Source organism: Rhinopithecus roxellana, chromosome 1 (assembly GCF_007565055.1).
Source record: "Rhinopithecus roxellana isolate Shanxi Qingling chromosome 1, ASM756505v1, whole genome shotgun sequence".
Classification (NCBI taxonomy): Eukaryota; Metazoa; Chordata; class Mammalia; order Primates; family Cercopithecidae; genus Rhinopithecus; species Rhinopithecus roxellana.
This window is the reverse complement of record NC_044549.1, coordinates 62,202,753-62,219,433: the sequence shown is the minus strand read 5'-3', so window position 1 is coordinate 62,219,433 and position 16,681 is coordinate 62,202,753. Positions and strand designations below refer to the sequence as shown.

The 16,681-nt window shown below is 41.1% G+C and overlaps 1 protein-coding gene across 5 annotated transcripts in view; it reads left to right on the top strand.

The window, feature by feature from the left end:
• FOXP1 (forkhead box P1) overlaps positions 1-16,681 on the top strand; it is a 632,214-nt gene that overhangs the window by 81,532 nt on the left and 534,001 nt on the right. For all 5 annotated transcript variants that reach the window (XM_030918371.1, XM_030918333.1, XM_030918145.1 and 2 more), the window contains one exon: positions 11,022-11,151. The gene's annotated coding sequence lies outside the window, so the exon portion shown is untranslated. The remainder of the gene's footprint in view (positions 1-11,021; positions 11,152-16,681) is intronic.

Sequence of the window (16,681 nt, the reverse complement as noted above, 5' to 3'; positions counted from 1 at the left end):
GTTGTGGTAGCTTTGGTTCCTTGGTGGGTTTTTTGAAAGTGCTCCAAGTATTGTATTGATTGGATGATGTAGCCTGGAATTCTTGGTTATCCCCCAAAGTGGTTTTGCCAATTTGAAGCATAAAATTATGACATAGTATTGTTCAAAAAGATGGGATTCAAATGCCTTCATTTTATAGGACGGGAAACTCAGGTTCCGAGAAGCTCACTGACTTGTGAAACATCTCAAACAGTTGTTGGCAAAGCTGGAACGGCGTTGGTCTTCCTGGGAATTTGTGATGTGTACTCACCCCCTGGGCCTTGTTGCCCTTCTGCTAAAACTACCTGGAAATTATTTATTTTGGTCTTCTTCCTTGATAGGAGAGAATCTGAAAGTCAGGAAGAGTGGCTGCCTCCAAATGCCCTTGGCTCCTTCTCCTGACTTCCTAATGCAGTATGTCCCCAGAGCATGTTACAACCTTGGAAAACAAGGCTACTTAGTATGTTTGTACTCTGATGCCTATATGTTCTGTGCATGTTCCAGCCTGAATGATGGATGAGGCTCCATACAGGCTTTCTGTGTCTTCTGCCATTCTCCCCTCCCTACAGTACCATATCTGATGAAATAATAACATTGAGTCACTGAGGAGGTTTACCATAGTTTGGTGCTACAACCTTAATTCGTTTTTGTTTGTTTGTTTGTTTGTTGAGACAGAGTCTTGTTCTGTTGCTCAGGCTGGAGTGCAATGGCACTATCTTGGTTCACTGCCACCTCTGCCTCCTGGGTTCAAGTGATTCTCCTGTCTCAGCCTCCCGAGTATCTGAGATTACAGGTGTGTGCTACCACGCCCAGCTATTTTTTTTGTATTTTTAGTAGAGATGGGGTTTCATCATGTTGAAATTCTGTTTGTTTTTTAACTTAACTTGGCCATAAGCTTAGAAGATGATTTGGGGGCTGGGGGTATTATTTATTTTATCAAATAATTTGGCCTGTATTTTTATTCCTTTAAGTAACTTGTAACTAACTGCAAAGGCCTGTGGTAAGATGGCTTTTGTTTCTAGTTGGAACATGGAGACCAAGAGAACTCTCTAGAAGACAGATTTGGCTCCACTGCTATGGGACTTCACACTTACCTCCACAGAGGGGCTCTTCTGATGCCTCTATGTAAACAGCACTTTTAAATCCTACTTCAAGGACCATTGGTTTTCTCTCAAGAGATATGTTCCTTTTTTTTCTTCTCTTAACTCTTTTGTTATTTTCCTCCTTTTCCAATAACGAAAGGCTTTTCAGTTTTACATTAGAGGCTACTACTTGTTTTTTTTTTTCTAATTGTAAAGCAGGCAAAAATCATCACAGAAAACAGATCTCAAAAGAATTGCACTTAGTGTTGTGACCTAGTTGGTTTCTTCATTCTTTGAAACATTGTTTGATTTTTCCTCCCGTATTAGCTGTTATGTATGCCGGTTACATAACCTTAATTTTTCATGGAAAATATGGATGTCGTCAATTAACAAGGCTACCCCTGCTGTTGTTATGGATGGCTTCTTCTAGAATGTTCCCACTGGGGAAACTGAGGCCTAGGTTTGATACTGCAGGATTTGCCATTGTAATGTTTTCCTTTTAGTAACATCATCACTATGAATATAATTCTTGTTCTCATCCAGTAGAGAGCCTTGGTTACCGGCAAACCAGTTCAAGCCTTTGAATAGATACATAGGGATCACCTTTCTAGTGTGAAGATGAAAATAATATAATTTGTTTACCACCTTGAGTTGTTTACCACAGGCTGTGAAAAATATGTTTTGAATTTAAAAGTGTGAAAAACAAGTGCGCTAGCTATCAAAAAAGCTCTCCCCTCAAAGTAAACATGTTTATAGAGCAAGACTCAAAACAAAATACTTGATAAGCCCAGCCAATCAAAAGAAAGTAAACATGTTTACCACAAAAGCCTTATAAAGAACCCAGATGGCAGCCAGCTCTCTGTTCACTTGACCATCCTTGCAGGGAGCCGCAGAGGCTCCCCTGGGCCTTGGGGACAGGGCCGCCACTTGCCTTGCTAGCAGGAGACCTGCCTTATGTGAGCCCTGCTCAGTTAGCTAGACCCAGTTTGCCAGTGGGAAGGGAAGGTTTGTGTTTTCTGCCATTTAATTGAACTATGAATGGAAGGTCTTTGTGAAAATGATCCTGGAGTTCCCATGATTCTTAAAGAGCAACTTGTTATAGATAGGGTGCCAGGTGGGCTTCTGGGGACTCTTCCTGGCTCCCCAAAAGAGCCTTCCAGATGAACGTCATACCTCCCAACCTTCTGTGTCCCAGGCACTGTCGTGCCACCATCCAGGATATAACTTGCAAATCACAGACCCTGCCTCACTGATCTCACTCTGGTAAAGAAACCAAAGAGCTTGAACAGGAAGTCAGTAGAAAAGACGAGGCCATCTTGAGGGATACTGGAGTTTTCAGGGCACTGGGTGCCACGATGTGAGTCTTAGATGATGTAAAAGACACTGAGTTCAGAAACGGGAAGGTGGATTTTGTGCACTGGGAGGAGCAATGGATTCAAGGTGGTTAGTGGCATGTCTCAGTGTAGTCCAGGAGCAAGTTCAGGAGAAATGACCCAGCTCCATGGGAGGTTATTAGTCAGGGGAGAATTTGAGAATTCAGAGTTTTAGAAGTAGAACAGTTCTAAGGGATGGCGAGATCCATGTTTCAACCATGCCCTCAGATGTAGAGGAAGTAGTGGCTGTTAACCAGCACTTATTAAGCCTTTACTGTGTGAGGTCAAATATTAACCCAATTTTCAGATGTGGAGGAACCTGATCAAGGTCACAGCTAATAAGGGGCAGAGCTAGGGTTGAACCCAGGCAGTCCATTTAGCAACTCATGATCGTAGCTCCTGTGCTGTGCCGCTTCTTGAGTGGACTGGAAACTTTTTAGGATTAAGGAAGTTAAGATAAAACAGGCATATATTCACTCATTCAACAATTTTTTTTTTTTTTTTTTGAGTGCTTTATCCTTATTGGGCCTGATGTAAGCCTTGGCTAGGCTGTTGGAAGCGCCATCTTTATGGCTACTGAGGTTAACAGAAGTGACCACACTGCAGGGATCTAGACAGAAATTGTGAACCATATACAGGCTGAGTATTCCTTATCTGAAATGCTTGGGACTGGGAAGTGTTTGAGATTTTTGAATTTTTTTTTTGGGTATTGGAATATTTGCATTATGTATACTTAATGGTTGAGTATCCCAAACCTGAAAGTCCCAAATCTGAAATGTGCCAATGAGTATTTTCTTTGTTTTTTAAAAATTTTTTTATTTAGTTTATTTTTTCACATTTTTATTTTTTCATTTTTATGGGTATATAGTAGGTGTATATATATTAGAGGATACATGAAGTATTTCCATACAAGGCAGGTGGTGCATGGTGCATAATAATCATGTCAGGAGTATCCATCCCTCAAGCATTTGTCCTTTGTGTTATAAACCATAAATTATACTTTTTTTTTTTTTTTTTTTTTTGAGACAGAGTCTCACTCTGTCGCCCAGGCTGCAGAGACTTGAACTCAGCTCACTACAACCTCTGCCTCCCGGGTTCAAGCCATTCTCCCACCTCAGCCTCCTCAATAGCTGGGATTATAGGCACCCGCCACCACGCCTGGCTAATTTTTGTATTTTTAGTAGAGACAGGGTTTCACCATGTTGGCCAGGCTGGTCTTGAATTCCTGATCTCAGGTAGTCTGCCCATCTCAGCCTCCCAAAGTGCTGGGATTACAGGTGTGAGCCACTGTGCCTAACCCATCCTTGACATTTAAAAGTAACTGCCAGTTGGCTGGGCAGGAAGCAGTGATTCCCTTACATGTGACTATGAGTAGAAAGGTTTCCATGGATCTTGGAATCATGGTGGAGGAAGGCGATGGTACTTTCCTTGAGGGTAGGTGACAGGCGAGGTGGGCTGTTGGCAGAGGAACAAGTTGGCTGTAACAGGAATTGAAGAGAGGCCAACTCTTTCTTTTTTATTTGCCTGAAGTTGAGAGATGTGGAACTAGTGGCTTCTGGAAAAGGAGAGAGGAGACGTCTTTAAGGGTAGAAAAAAGAGTAAAAGGCAAGTCTCTCCATTCATCCAGATGATGGTAGTGGAAGGTGGTGGAGAGAGGTGAGAACTATGGCCTAGGGAAAGGAGGAGTGGAGTTTCTTCAACACAGAAGGGAGATTCTGGAGTGTTCTGAAGGGGGCAGGATGATGGTCTGTCTCATCCCGGAAGAGGGGAAGTGATCAGTTAGGTCAGTTGTTCTCTACAGCAGGGTTTGGACATAGAAGGGGGAATGGAGCAGACAGATGCCACAGGAAAAATCTCACTAGCCTGCGAGTTTCAAGCGGAATATTCAGGAGATTGTTAGTGAAAAAGAGAGCAATAAATAAATAAACCAAAAAGGGTTTCAGGTTGAGCCTCAGAGCTACAAAAGCACTTACGTAATTCCCCATGTGTTCTAATTAATCCAGCGGGTTTACTTAAAAATTTGTTTTTGAACATAGATACCAGTAAGTCCTCTGGTGAGTTGAAAGAAATCTTACTAGTGGAAGATTAATAAAAGGAATAGTGATTGGTTAGTTTTAGGGAACTTCACTGAAACAAAGTCAGTTAAATGGGCTTGCCCAAATCATGGAGGTTGGTGTAGTGAAGCATTTGGTTAAATCTGGTGACCGTTTTTACCACAACTGTATTAGAACCTAGTGCTAAAGACAGATGCTTATTTAGGGTATGTTTGAGTTATTATTATTATTTTAAAAACAGAAGTGTTATTTGTTCTTCTTTTCCTAGCCTATGAATCGAGGTGGATTGGCATTTTATTTATGAGCTGACAAACACATACCTTTTTTTGCAGCTGATGTGCTTTTTTGAACTGGGTTCAGCATTGTCAAAAAGTTATTCACAGGAGTTGGTGATGGAGCCCGCTCCACCCACTTCTGTTCCCTTTCTATTTTGGTGCCATTTGCAACAAAGGAAACTAAGTTTGTAAATTAGAGAAGGATTGAAGCTCTCACAAATGCACTTTTTATAAGGTTGTGTAACAGATTAGACAGAGCGGGCTAACTCTTGCTGTGGCACGTGGGACCCGCGGAAACATCCATGCAAACTCCATGAGGTGGCCCTGGCCAGGGGACTCCCAGGTTTTCTGGCCAATCTGATTTAGCTGCGTTTAAAAACATACAGCAGTGAAGATGTATATATCTGTATGTCTGTATGTTCCTATGTACATATGTACACTTGTGCATGTTTATACTTGTGTATATATACATACGTATATTATGTGTGTGTATAAAATTGCCATTTAGCATTCTCAAACCAAGGGAGATCCCGTGGGCAACACACTGAATTTGACTTTTGTATCAGGGTCCTTGATTGAAATAGATGGCTTTTAATTCTCCTAGTCCTTAAGTGGACCAGGGGAGGGAGGCAGAGGAGGGCTGAAAGAACCCAGAGAGAGAAGTTGTGTGGAGAGAGCTGCCTGGCAGGGTTGCCACTGGTCAAAGAGAGACTCAGAACCAGAGAAATGAATACCCCATCTTCTCTGGCCTCCTGAGATGAGAACTCCCATTGGCTGGCTGGACAGAGAGCAGCCTTCCAGGACACAGAGCTGGGTGGGGGATAGTGGGTGGAGCCTCTGGAGAAGCAGATGGAAACCATCCAATGCATTTTGTTCTGGAAACAGCTATGCGAGGTAACTGCCATAACTCAACCAGTAACCTGTGGGAGAGGTCAAGGTGGGAAATGAATTCCTTCCTAGATCTTCAGAGTGGGTATAGAGCATCTAGCTTTAAAGCACTGGTTCTCAAAGGATGGTGCCCGGAGCAGTAGCATCAGTATCACTTGGGAACTTGCTGGAAATTCTCAGGCCCCATCTTGGACCTACAGAATGCAAAACTGGAGGAGAGGCCCAGCAATCTGTGTTTCACAAACCCCCCTGGAGATTCTGGTGCTTGGTTAAGATGTCTGTGAGTTGCTGGAGGCTTAGCATATGATGTCAATTTACTGAGAGGGCTTTTGTTGGCATGCTCAGAAATGTCCGTGATGAGCACGTTGTCCGTATCAATCCACTGCTTGAAGTTCTGCAGTTCCTCAATCCTCTCTTTTTAGGATAGACATTCTTCAGTAGAAATGGAATACTTGATTACATTTAGGCCATGGAGGCCAATACCCAGTACAGTTCATTCCTTTAATTTTTAAGCTCTTCTCTCAGCTATGCAGGCAAGTTCCAGGGCAGACTTTTGGAGGTTGTTTTTGAAAAATAGATGCAAATGCTGTCTGTGCTGTTGTTGTTTTCCTGGTGCCTGGCAGTGTTTGGTAAACAACTTGATTGCTAGGTCCCGGCCTCAGGGAACCACAGCTGCTCTTTCCAGCTCCCTGCAGACTTTTGTACTGAGCAGGGATTGCTTCAGGGAAAAATAAACAGGGGAGAACAAAACAAGAAAACATCACTTGTTGTTTTGTTGCTGCCACTACCTGTTTTCCTGGAGCTGTTTTGCAACCACAGGCCCTGGGATTTGGGTTCCTTTGCTTTACAAAAACAAGGCAGGCCCGGGTGGCATTCCACGCTTCTCTCTCCATGGCTAGACTGTGGCATTTGGAGTAGCCACAGGACTTGAAAAGCATTGGAAAGGACTTAGTAGCCACTGCCAGAACGCATGCATTTTTAAATATGTAAATCGAATAGGGAGAAAGCTTCATTCTTTCTAATGACCCCCAAGATGGTAATCTGGCTTTTCAAATCTCTAGGAAAACAGATTGAATATGGCACAATTAATGTTTCAGCACTTCTAGGCTTTTCACTAAAATATTTTAATGGGCTTTTAATTTATTGCAGCTCTTGATTAGCAGGGTTGAGGCAGGGTTACTGCTGACCTCCTGGGCCAAGGTACTTCTGGGGCTGTAGTGAAGTGGAAAAGAACAAAGGTTTGATAGTGTTCTCAGCTGGAGCCTCCCAGGGATGAGCCCCTGGGGGTTCACTGAATAATTCCTTTCCCTAAAGTAGTCAGAGAGCAATGCAGTGTTCTTCAGATCTTTATCAGAGTTACCTGGGGTATCTGGTAGAACAGCAGATTCCTGGAACTTATTTAAGAATCTCTGGACTATGGAGGGCAGGAACTTGGGCTTTAGGCTGGTGCCCCCCTGCACACTCACATTTGCAGTCCATGGCCTTGGTGATTGATATTGCTACAGTGTAAATATGTGAGCTGGGGTACAAAGCAAGTGGGGGTACTGCTACATTTTTTAAAAGTGTTTGAGACTCGCGCATTGTTTATTAGTGCATTTACTTTTCACTTTAATTCATAAGTTCACAATTCCCTCCCTTCTTAAATCAAAAAACTTTCTCCGGGAAATTGTTTTTTTTGGTCTGAAATAAGTCTTTTAGAATTTCCTTAAAGAGAGGTGATTAAACTTCTGTTTGTTCGAAAAAACTTCGATTTTACCCTCAGCTTTAAAAGATAGTTTTTCTAGTTATACAATTCTACGTAGGCAGGTGGGGATTTCTGTCATTTTTTTCTTTTCTTTTTTGTTTTTGCCTCTGCACTGTGGAAAGGATAATTTATTTGGGTATCTATCTTCTGGTATTTTTAAAAATTTCAATTGCTGTATTTTTTTTTTGTCTAGAGTTCAGAACAGTTAAGTATTTTAGTTAGCTATGGGGTTCCATGAAGATGGAATTCAATCCTATGACTGTTTAATTCTTAACAACACGCACACACGCACACACACACACTTCCACACACCACATTGGTGATTCACCCTTTATTTTTAGATAAGCCTGGTTACTTTAAAATATTAGAAGTCAATAAGACAGCACTAATGACCATACACATAGAGCATTTTTTTTTTTTTTTTTTCTTGACAGAGTCTTGCTCTGTCACCAGGCTGTAATGAAGTGGTGCAATCTCGGCTCACTGCAACTTCCGACTCCCTGGTTCAAGCGATTCTCCTGCCTCAGCCTCCCTAGTAGCTGGCGTCACCACACCCAGCTAATTTTTGTATTTTTAGTAGAGATGGGGTTTCACCATGTTGACCAGTGTGGTCTCAATCTCCTGACCTCGGCCTCCCAAAGTGCTGGGATTACAGGCGTGAGCCACCGCATCCAGCCACATAACGTATTGTTTAACCGATTTATGTATTAGCTAGAAAGCTGCTACTCCTCCAGTCCGAATGAAAATGAAACTCCCACAGGAAACCTCCACTAGCTCTCTCCTCATGGCTATCTTTGCTGTTGACTTGCCTACTCCCCACCCCCAAGCCTTCGAGTATGATATTCCGACCTGTGAAATGCTTTTTCCACCCAATCTTCCAATTCCTTCCAAAACCTCAAGATAATGAATTCTTCTGGAAAGCTCTTATCTGCCCAGACACCTACTGGTGCTTTTCTGTGTCACCTGTACTGCTTCTCTGTGCTTCTGAATCACCCTGGAATCCTCAAACTGGAGACAGTGAGTGACCTCATCCATCCTTTGCTACAGGGATTGCAACTTGTTTGTTTTGTTTAAATATAACTTATTTAAAAAGTTAGCTGCCATCTTTGAAAGATTCTGAAATTTTACTAAATAGAAATCTAGATTACTTCCTTTATTTGTAGAATTGAAAGCTCTTGAGGCTCTTGAGGGTATGTTCCCATGTGGCAGTAATTGGAGGGGGAAGTCCAATGGCTTCTTCCTTGAAGCTGATAAAATGAGGATTTCTCAGTTTGCTACGTTTCTTCCCTCTCCCTGTTACCTTACACCTGGCCTCCTTTGCTCATTTGCATTACCTGCCTGTTCCAAAATGTGGCCCATGATTGGTAGTACCAGTAAGGTCAGGTAATGCCAAAATTCACTTGAGCAAGCCTGAGTCGGAAGGGTATATCACAAAAACTCAGGACTTTTGTATTAGGGTATTGGCTGGAAAATATAGAGTTCCCATGAACATAAGCTTTATAGAGTCGAGTCAGCTACTAAAACTCCCTGTGCCTCAGTTGTCTTACCTGCATATTGAGTTTAATAATATCTGCTGAGAACTTTGTTGTAAGAATAGAATGAAATAACGGTTGTAAAAGTTATTTCTTCCAATTGTTGATTCATTTACTTACTCAAAAGATAACGTATGGAGTACCTGCTATGAGCCGGGCATTTTTCTGAAATTTTGGAGTATTGCGATGAACAAAAAAAAAGTTCTTTTATCTGATTGAGCTTACATTCTAGTGGGGACGACAAGTGAGTAAATAGATCATGGCAAAAGCTCTGAAGTAAGCACATGGGATGATATGATTAGGAGTAACTTGGAACCTAACTTAAGTAGGTAGGCAAGACAAGCTTTTTGAAGTGGCCTTTGTCCCTAAGATCCAGTACTAAGCAGGGGCCAGCTGTGTAAGGAATGGGCTCATGGCGTCTCGGGAAGCTGAGGTAGCAAGTGCACCAGCCCTGAGACGGGAAGACACTTGCCTTGCTTGAAACAAAAGGAAGGCCACTGTATCTACATTGGTTATTGTTTGGGATTGGGTTGGTAGTTAAGGTAGGGTCAGAGAAGTAGGAAGTGACCAGATTATGTAGGGCCCTCAGGCCATGGGAAGAAATTCAAATTTTATCCTAAAGATGGTAAACAACTTCAGCCCTTTTCTTTTCTTTTCTTTTCTTTTTTTTTTTTTTTCTTTTTTTGCTATATGACATAGACCTCATGGCTTTAGGTAGCATGTCTGAGCCTTGGAAGTACTTCCTGGATCTCAGAGCTGCTTGGAGGCTTGGAGAATAGGACTTTGCCATTCGACTCGAAATGTGGTCCATGATTGGTAGTATCAGCATCTCCTGGTAGTTTTCTAGAAATGCAGAATCTCAGGCCCACTCCAGATCTAGTGAATCAGAGCCTTCGGAGATGGGTCCCAGGAATCTGTATTTTGAAATGCTCCCCAAAAGATGCTTATGCACAGAAGTTTGAGAAGCATCAATCTAGAAGACATCTGGACAGATTTCTACAGGACTTAGAGCTATGCTTGTTGGAGAAGAATGGAAGCCTTTCCTGGACACCCAGGGGATGCTGCCAGCCACCGGGGGTGCTGGCTCAATAGGGTTAGGTACTGGTGCCAGGGTTAGCATTCTAAGCGCTTGAAAAACTCTCTGGTCACAGAACATCTTCAGTGTTGATGGCAGGTCAGCATAAGAGTGAATCATGATAAAAACAAAATAAAAACCAAAAACCTCTATTTAATCAGTACACTTAAAGGAGAAGTTAGTAGTTTAAAGTAGTTAGAAGAAATATACTTCTTTCAAAAAGACAGAAGCTTAGAGGTGGAAGGAACTTGAAGAGCATCGGTTAATGCCCTGACCCTACAGGTGAAGAGACTGGAATCTGGAGATGATAAATGACCGTCCTGGGGCCACACTAGTGATTGAAGACCATACTGGGTCCAGAACTCAGGCTTCTCAACTTTTGAGCCCTGACCATCGCACAGTACGTGCTTTCTTGATGGAAACATCTCCATGAGTATTGCTCCTTATGTAATCCATAATCATTTTTAGAATAAAACAGAATTATTTTGGAGAAAAAAAAATGATGATTACCTTTCCTACTAGTTTTAACGTTCATTATTACTATTAGTATTTCTAAAATAATTTAAAATTATTTAATTTTTTTGTTTACTTTTTTTCTTCGATAAAGATCACAACTTAATAGGGAATGGGTACATTTATCTGTGTAATATTTTAGTTAAAACAGTTTATTGTTACCTGAACACTTGATAATGGGAAGTGATATTTTCATATGCTAAAATATTTAAAATACTTGGTACAAAGCCCATAATAAATAACAACTTTTTGGTGTATGTGTTGAAATGATTAGTAAATGTATCTTTCAAAACGGTATTTCCGGTTCATATTTGACAGCATCACACTTGATGTATTGACATACCCTGGCTTGAACGGTGTTTTCCCCTACCTCAAGAATCTATGTCTTGCTGTTTTCAAGTGTAAGGAAGTGGTGGTTTTAGAAGTTACATCTTAGTTATGTGTAAAAAAAAATTTTTGTGTTGCAGTGTCCCAGAAGCTTTTGTTGACAATTCCAGTTTCCGAACAAAACATTTCGACAATGGTGAGGGCTTCGATCCCTTCTCTGATTTGCTGTCAGCCATGAACGGATGGATGTGATGCCTGCTAGCCAAAAGGGTGAGTGAATGAATGTTTGTGATTATTCATCTGAAAATTCACAAGACAAAAAGTCCTTCAAGACAGTTGCCCACCCAGGATGAGAGCTTCTCATCTTGAAAGAAGGGACAAACTCCATCATTGTTTTCTGGTGTAATCTTTTCAGATAATTCCTACAGTGATCTGAGGATTTATAAAAGGCATAATAGGACATAGGAGAACTTTCTCTGCTTGCTTCTTTGTTTTAATCATATTCTGAAGAGTGGACCATGTCAGTTTTGGGTCATGTGCAACATTGAATGAGTAATTGCTTTTTTGGTCTCATTACAACTTGGTGATAACATGAGCCACCATGAAATAATACAGTAATTTTTCATCTTGAGTTTTAGGGAAAATTTGAGTCTAATTTGTTCCTTCAGAGAGTCCCATCCCAAACTTTTTGTATGATCAGGACTTTTGAGAAAGCCAAAGGATTGGAAACTTGGGATTTTCAAAGATTTTTTGAAAGACTTCTGGGATTTTTTTTTCTATTGTATAGAAACCTTACTAGGTTATTCATTGCCTTTTTAGAGGGAGATTAGAAGGGACATGATGATATTTTTCTCTGTGTGTTTTCCATCTATCCTGTTCCTCATCAATCAGTGACTCCCCTGTAGTAATGAACACTGTGACTTGTTGTTACCAGAGACAATGATTGGTTGAGGCCAGGCATTTTGGGTGACAACTCTGACGTCATTTGTGGTAGCCTTGTCACTGAATGAGGTCAGTTTTATGGAGAACCGTATCATTTCAGGGTTTGTATTGAATGACATTTAATGGTAAGACCCATTGGCATAAACTCATCTTTTTCTGTCTTAGTGCAGTAATATTGAAAGCAAATTGTAAATAATGGAGAGAAGGGTAGTGAAGCAGAAAGGGCACTGTATTGGGAGTTGGGAGGCTTAATAGTAACCTGGCATGGGGCAAATTAGTCTCTCTCTTCTTTGATTTTCTTTCTTTCTTTCTTTTTTTTTTTTTTTGGAGACGGAGTGTTGCTATTGTTGTCCAGGCTGGAGTGCAGTGGCGTGATCTCGGCTCACTGCAACCTCCGCCTCCCCAGGTTCAAGCAATTCTTCTGCCTCAGCCTCCTGAGTAGCTGGGATTATAGGCGCCTGTCGCCGTGCCCGGCTGATTTTTGTATTTTTAGTAGAGACAGGGTTTCACTACATTGGCCAGGCTGGTCTCAAACTCCTGATCTCAAGTGATCCGCCTGTCTTAGCCTCCCAAAATGCTCGGATTACAGGTGTAAGCCACCACGCCAGGCCTGATTTTCTATATCTAAAACAAAGCATAGAATAGGTTAGAGGATCCTATTCTATCAGTGTTATTGAGGCCCTAGAAATTATCTGTTTAAACACCTCAGTTTACAAATGGGACAGCTTAAGTCCATAAGTCTAGGTGGGATGGCTAAGTCCCTGGGGTTGGTCTGGACTGGATCACAGCTGTTTGGTCATGATTCAGTGGTTCTTTCTAGCTTATTTCAATTACAGAGATTAAGACATCCTGCCCATTTAGCTTTGTAAACCTCCTCTGATGATGTGTCTAAGACATTGTTATGCTTTCAATTATTTGGGCCAGATTTGTAAAGATTTTATAGCTAGAGGTCATTTTGACAAATCCTTCCCATTTTATACATTAAAAAATACGTTAGTTTTATTGTCCAGAGAAACTGTGTTCATGGTGAAGCAACTGGCTCAAATATTAGCGACCAGATGATTTTCAAAGAACTATTGGCTCGAAAAGGCACTTCCTGTCAGTTTGTTAACTGATAACTTATACTGGTTCTGCTGGAGCTAGAGAGAGAGAAAAACAAATCCAGTCTCCTATCTTCCCTACAGTATTACTTCTGTCAGTGGCAAGAAATAAGGCAAATAGTAAACAGTAACACACAGGCAAGGATGTCCACAATGAAAATAAATGGTTAATGGAGTCATGAAATTTTAGGGTTGTTGGTGATCTTTGATCTTTTTACTGGGTGGCCTTGGGCAAGTTGTGTGGTTTCCTCACCTGTGAACTCCTGAGGTTTTCCATTGCTATGCATGTATGATAGACTTTTGTGGATGGTCTGTAGATTAGTGAACAGGCAGCACGTGCTAAGAAAATTTGTATCTTGGCCAGGTCCAGTTGCTCACGCCTGTCACCACAGCACTTTGGGAGGCCGTGGCGGGTAGATCACCTAAGGTCAGGAGTTCAAGACCAGCCTGACCAATATGGTGCAACCTTGTCTCTCCTAAAAATACAAAAATTACCTGAGTGTGGTGGTGGGTGCCTGTTGTCCCAGCTACTTGCGAGGCTGAGACAGAAGAATTCCTTGAACCCAGGAGGTAGAGGTTGCAGTGAGCGGAGATCATGCCACTGCACTCCAGCCTCAGTGACAAAGTGAGGCTCAGTCTCAAAATAATAATGATAATAATAATAATAAAGAAAAGTCGTACCTTTAGGAATTCAGGTAGAGTTGACAACAAAGCCTTGGTCTATTTCATATACACATGAGAATTCATGAAAGTTGTTAGAATTCTGAAGGTATTGAAATAACAACAAAGTCAGGTTTTTGGTTACATGTCATCTCTGTCTTTGGTATTGAGAGAGTCTGACTCAATCTCACTGTTATAAAATTGATGTATGAAATTGAACAAAACCACATGAATGAATTTGTTGAAGACGAGGCTCATTTTATTCATTAATTTCAATTGGGTTTGGCCCATTATTTGAAAAATCCATCTGAAGAACTATGATGAAAATGGTATCTGTTTTGAAAAAATGTACTTTTAGGCCTAGTGGAATACTAGGTTTTTTCTAAATAAGGAAATTCTTAGTATTTGTCAGGCTTAAAAAAAACTTCCCTTCTCTGTATTTTTTAGTAGAAGGTAGAGGTATCCTGTGAGCTGGACCACATGTTCTGATTTTCTATTCTCCTTCCATTTTTTTTTTTTTTTTTTTTTAAGACAGAGTTTTGTTCTTGTCACCCAGGCTGGAGTGCAATGACACAATCTCAGCTCACTGCAAACGATTCTCCTCCCTCAGCTTCCTGAGTAGCTGGGATTGCAGGTGCCCACCATCACACCAAGCTAATTTTTGTATTTTTTAGTAGAGACAGGGTTTAATTATGTTGGCCAGGCTGGTCTCGAACTCCTGACCTCAGGTGACCCGTCTGCCTCAGCCTTCCAAAGTGCTGGGATTACAGGCTTGAGGCACTGTGCCTGGCCCCATTTTTTTCTCAAGGTGCGTTTCCAAGGCTTGCTCAGAAGACTCACTGTCTCCCTCTGTGCTGCAGTGACTGGCCTTCCATGCATTATGCATCTGATAGTCATTCCATTGTCAAACATTTATTCACAGTCCTGTGCCTTTTAGAACTTTACAGTTTATTAAATAACCAAAAGAAGCACCAATTAATTGTTGCAGCTGATAATTTGGAGTCTTTAGGCTTGAAATAAATTCTAATTCTGAGTGAAATGTTTCATGGTAAGTGTCCTCCTGGTAGACCAGGGTCAGAGTCACAGAGGTAGGCAACCAGAACAACAAATTGCCTCACTCAAACACAAGGAAATGAAACCATGAAATAAAAGGTTTCCACAAATAGATCATTATGGCCAATTTTTTAAGGTCAGAAGATGGTTAATGTACTCAATTGATGCTGGCGATAACCATGCTTGCATAATAAATTAACTTAGAGGCAGGAGACAGCGAAAGAAGGGCTGAGCACTTCGCATCTCTCTTTGTGCTGTGGCTCTTTAATGCCACCGTTCACCAGGAAGGAGTCAGAGTTGGCTCCTGTTTTCCTGGTGTGAAGCTTTAGTTGACACTGGTACCTATAGGATGCACATCACGGGATTTCCAGAGTGAAGACTGGCAATGCCTGCTGCATATTTAATCGGCAGTTAACTGCAGTGTTATTAATAAATGTGATCATAGCGATTTGTATTTGCATAGAGTTGTTTTGAGAAGGGCTGACTAGAGATGGCAAATGTGTCGGTTTGTTCGTCCGTCTCTGCTCTGTCATTACATCGTCTCTACCAATAAGTTTTCCCTTGCTCATAGATCTGGTGAAAAGACATAAATGTCGTGCAACATTGTGTGCGATTTGCTCACAATTGTTTTCCCTTATTTGCCCAGCCTTCCTCTTTTGATCTCTCTCATGGTGAAATTGCTACCTTTCGACTTACTAGGAAGTTTAAACATGGGCAGATGCATCCTTCTCACCGAAGACTTGGTGAAGGGCTACTTATTGGCTGGGAGTTCCTTTCTTTTTAGAATAAAACTCGAGAATATGGACTTTCCGTGACCGGTTTTGGGGTGGGGCAGCGGTGGCACAGCTTCCAGAAGGTATGTGCAGCTGGCAGGTACCTTGGGCCAGGAGAGCCAGCTGACAGGGTTCCTTTCTGGTCTGCTGTATGCTGCAGCCTGTCAGAGGGCCAGCCCACTATGTTTTACTTAAACTTCCAGTCTCTGGAATTTTGACTTTGAAAAGTAATTTTAACAATTTAATAAACTACATAATATGTTTTATAAGCTGGAGCGAATGATCTTAAGTATTTTGGTCTCTTTCATAACACAATGAACCTAATATTGGTAAAAATACAGATCTTCACTCACACCATAAAGACAGTCTAGATTTAATAAGCAGTTATGAGTGCTGGCAGCTGCCTATCAGATTGTATCACTCAGGCTCCCGCATGCGAAGACAGTGTCAACTTACATTTTATCTGTGAAGTATTTTCGATGCGTTTATTTTGCCTTTCTCTCCAATTCCTAACCCAATACAAGTAATGTAATTGGCTAAATATTTTCCACATAGCTAACTGGCTAGGGGCCAAGGTGGAAACCATTGTCTGGCTTGATGAAGATCAGAAATTAACATGACATTTACGTGGAGGTAATGGAATATATTAGTAATGCAGTAATTCAGGATGGTGAGACAGTGTCCATCCCTTCCTGCCCATAAGCAGCAGGAGGTGTTCAGCAGATGATGAAAGAACCTCCAAACCCCCACCCCAGTTCCTTAGTACCACACAGCAGTAGCCAGCCCATCCCTGTGTCAAATTTACTTTTAAGTTCTTCAGACAGAACTGTAAGACAAACTAATGAATTATTCCATTTGTCAATTAAAAAATAAAACCCCCAACCCCTATTTTAAGATTAAATTCCAATTAGAAGATTGCATTTAATTCAGAAGCTATAACATTGTTTTAATGAATTCTGTTGGAGGTGACAGTTTATGTGAGATAAATTTATATGGTGTAGATAGATGTAAATTCATTGGATAATGTTAAACATGTTACTTCATATATATTAGCTGTGAAATTTATTTCTTCTCTGGTTAGGTCCCTAAGGAGGTAGAGTCAGAGGGAAAAAACATATCTTCAAAGAAAGAACCCTTTCTGTCCTCTCAGATATTTCTCTAAAACAGCCTTTTCTCACTTTTATTAAAAAAAAATCTGTTAAATTTCTGCATTAACTGAATTTATGATTCTTGGTGTATGCTATTTATAAAATTGAATATAGGTTTTATGAT